The 3,825-nt window shown below is 43.5% G+C and overlaps 1 pseudogene across 1 annotated transcript; it reads right to left on the bottom strand.

The window, feature by feature from the left end:
- Positions 1-2,348: 2,348 nt before the first annotated feature.
- On the bottom strand, positions 2,349-3,325 carry LOC111540878 (annotated as a pseudogene). The gene has a single exon (XR_002731119.2). The product of XR_002731119.2 is annotated as a 40S ribosomal protein SA-like (transcript).
- Positions 3,326-3,825: the final 500 nt, after the last annotated feature.

The raw sequence follows: 3,825 nt of genomic DNA, 5'->3' as shown, positions 1-3,825 counted from the left end.
CTCGTATATGTGACAGCCAAAGGCTTAGGTTTAATGAAATTTTCATTCACTAACTAGTATAGTTATTAATTCCTACTGTGTATAGGACATTCTCCTAGATGATGTGGAGGAGATAAAAAGATAAGATAAAAATATAAAGATAAATAAGGAACAATTCTGCATTCAGGTATCTTACAATTTAGTGAGAAAGGAGCAAATAGAAACAACCCACTACTCCACAGCTAAATAAAATAAATGTGAAACATAAAGTGCAGGCAAAATGTCAGGAGCAAGAAGAGGTTATACCTAAACCCAACTAGGGTAGGATTACCAGATTAAAATGTGGGGCATCCAGTTAAATTTTATAAGTAACAGGTAATTTTTCAGTATAAGTATGCTCTATGAAATATTTAGGACATACTTACAGAAAAGATTATTCATTGTGCATCTGAAATTCAAATTTAACTGGGCATTCTTTATTTCGTTTGCTAAATCTGGCAACTCAAAACTTGAAAAGATTAAGGGAGACTTCAGGGACGAATTGGCATATGAACTGTGCCTTAAGGATAATGAACAGCATTTCAGTAGCTGGATTATTTAAGGCTATTCCAGGCTGAGAAGACAACAAGAATAAAGGATGAAAGGTTGAAAATGCCTGGCATATCTTGGTAACTATGCGTTACAGTCTGGTGATTCATCTAACTTGGCCATCATCTTGGTGGATCTAACTAATGCCGAGCCTAGAGACAGTTACAGAAAAATGTGCCGCCATGTTGCAAAATTCAAAAACTAGGATCTGGGATCCTTAGCATTGTGTCTATCTAACAGTACATGTCCCAAATTCTGAAAGCACAATTAAGCCAGAAAGTGGAGAATTTAAAGAAGGAGTGCGTAGTGTAATAGGGACATTCGATTCTAGGAAAAATAGGAGTCACTACCCAGGTCTTCTTTCTCTGCAAGACAACTATAAGACACACTACTTATAAGTTCTGGCAGCTTACAAGGACCCTAGTCTGTCCCCTCACCCAGGGATTGGCCCCAGGCAGCCATGTATGTTCTATGAGGCCCAAGTCACCTTACCCAAAGATGATTGGGCCAATTGTGAGTATGTGACTCAGACTGAGCCAGCTGGACTCCATTTCCTGGGTGTTTGGAGTTAAGACTAGAAAATTCTAGTTCATTCTGACAATTGCTTGCATGGAGGAGTTGCAGTTATTAATAATTGCTGACAGGTAGAGCAAAGTCTTGTCCTTGCATTGGCTCAGGAACTCCGCTTGCTGAGGGCAATCAGACAGGAAGCCTGGAGACCCTTCTCTTCTGAGTTTGCTGATCAAAAGTTGGAAAAGTTCTTTGCCAGGTTCTAAAAACTGATATGGTTTTTATCATATCAGTTACTGTAAAATTACAGATACTGTAAAATGTGCAAACGGGCCAATAACTGAGCTTTAGCTGGGTGGGTGGACAACCACCTGCTGGCTGCCACCTGCTCTCTGGATCCCATGCTGGCCCCTTCTCCATATGTATTCTCTGGAACCACAGTAAGGATGTATCCTGATCCCTAGGATTTTTCTGCTTTGTGCCCGCTCTAAACTCTGAGGGCTGCTGTTTGTATTATCGATAAGGAAGCAGCGAATCTGAAAGGTCAGCACCGTGTGCCTGCCTCTAATACCTCATTCAAGCATGGGCTTGCAAGCCACGCCTGGTCTCATGATTCAAGCTTGGTGAGCTTGGGATTTAATGAGACTCATCTTGGGTTTGAACTGGTTTTGCTTTGGTCCTTGGGAATTCCCACAGAAAAGGATTCATCAGACCTATCAGGTGAGCTCTCTCTGAATAAAATGAAAATTAATTGCTTATGGTGTCTTGCACTCATGAATCAGGAAATGAGTCAGGGGGGGGAAATGCTAAGGAGTTAAAGCTGAAGAATGGTTTGTCTAACCTTATTGCCTAGATGTGGCTTTGAGCCCTATCAACTTCAATGCTAACTGTGGAAGGAGGATGCTTTGAATGGAGAAACAGGAAAAGACTTGTTTCCTGGGGCAGGGGACAGGGGTATAAGGTGCAGGGGATGTGGTGTCTTTCCCCTCACACTCTCAGGCATCCCATTGAAACTGGATCCCATTTCAAAAGTCCTCATTAAAGACCTCATTCTAGTATTGTTTACAGTAGAAATACTGAAGTGGGGAGGATGTAACCAATCTTCAAATAACCCGAGGTGCTGGACAGAGATGATTTTCGCAGCTGGAGGATAGGAAGATGGAATCACACAAAAGCAAAAAGTAGTAAGCCTGTTACATTTCCAGCTCAACCAGACTTGCCAAGGTTACCCAGGCTCCAGGGAAGTCCTCAATGATTAGCTCACCTCAAAATTTTTTTTTTTTTTAGAAACTGATGTTTATTTTTCATCAACCATTTTTCCATGTTGCTTAAGAGCCCGTGCAAGAACAGCTTAAGACCATTCGGTGGTTGCTCCTACACATTCAGTGTCCTGAGCAGTGGGAGCTGCAGACCAGTCTTCCGTGGCAGGCTGAGCACTCCAGTCTTCAGTAGGGAACTGCTGAATAGACGCAGAGGGCACGTGCACACCTTCAGACCAGTCTGCAACCTCAGGCTGAGTAGCAGTGAACTCAGGAGCTGGAGCAGTCCATTCACCCTGAAATTTCTTCTTGGTCACTGCCTTTTCAGCAGCAGCCTGCTCTTCTTTTTCAATCTCTTCAGGATCTCTGTAGAAGTAGAGATCAGGCATGACCTCCCACGGGTGTTCATGGGAAATGGTGCCACGGATGCGCAGAACTTCCCGAGCCAGCATTCACCACATCAGACCCACTGAGTTTGTTGTTGCATGGGATGGCAATGTCCACATAGTGCAGAGGAGAATCTGTGTTACACAGAGCAATGGTAGGTAGGTTAACATAAGATGCCTCCGTGAGAGGCTGGTGGTCAGCCCTGGGGTCAGTAACCACAAGAAGCCGTGGCTCCCGGAAGGCTGCCTAGATCTGGTTAGTAAAGGTTCCAGGAGTGAAGCAGCCAGCAATTGGAGTGGCTCCAGTGGCAGCAGCAAACTTCAGAACAGCCCTCTGGCCAGTATTCCTGGAGGATATAACACTGACATCAGCAGGGTTTTCAATGGCAACAATGGCACGAGCTGCCAGCAGAAGCTTCTCCCAGGTCCTCTTCAGATTTATGATGTAGATGCCATCACTTTTCCTTTTAAAGATGTACTGTTCCATGTGGAAGTCAAGATTGGTGCCACCTAAGTGGGTTCCTGCTGCAAGGAACTTAAGGACATCCTCCTCCTTCATTTGCAGGACATTAAGGGCTCTGGACATTGTGAAAGTTTCCCTTTAAATTAGGACGGAAATCCAGAACAACGCCATATGGACCCCTCTGCAGGTAGCGCGGAAAGGGAGCGCACCTCAAATTTAGTCCTTGCCTAACTGGCAAAACCTGAGAGTGGATTTGTGATTAAAAGGGTAAAGTGTCTTCTTGCCAATAATAATGATCTCTGTTGTGAGGAAAAAGCCCCAGTTCTCTGAACCGATGTAATCTTTCATCAATGCTCATGTTTAATATCTTTCTGGAATGACAGTAATTGTTAATATACTTCTTACTTTGTGTGTGAGATTAATCTGATGTTTCATTCCTCACACCAGGCTCAGGGGAACCATAGTAATTTTCCACTTTGTAAAGCTTTCCTTCATGTTTTGTCTCACTCAAAGGCAGCTGTTCTCAATTTTGAGTACCTTTTGAATGACACGGGCATTTCTTGGACTCGTATGGATGGCTTTTTAGAAAAAGGTATCAGCAATTGACTCTGGCTACACCAGCAAAACAATCTTACCATGT

The sequence above is a fragment of the Piliocolobus tephrosceles genome, chromosome 10 (genome assembly GCF_002776525.5).
Source record: "Piliocolobus tephrosceles isolate RC106 chromosome 10, ASM277652v3, whole genome shotgun sequence".
In the NCBI taxonomy this organism is placed as follows: domain Eukaryota; kingdom Metazoa; phylum Chordata; class Mammalia; order Primates; family Cercopithecidae; genus Piliocolobus; species Piliocolobus tephrosceles.
The sequence above is the reverse complement of the archived record's forward strand: the minus strand, read 5'-3'. Positions and strand labels throughout refer to the sequence as shown.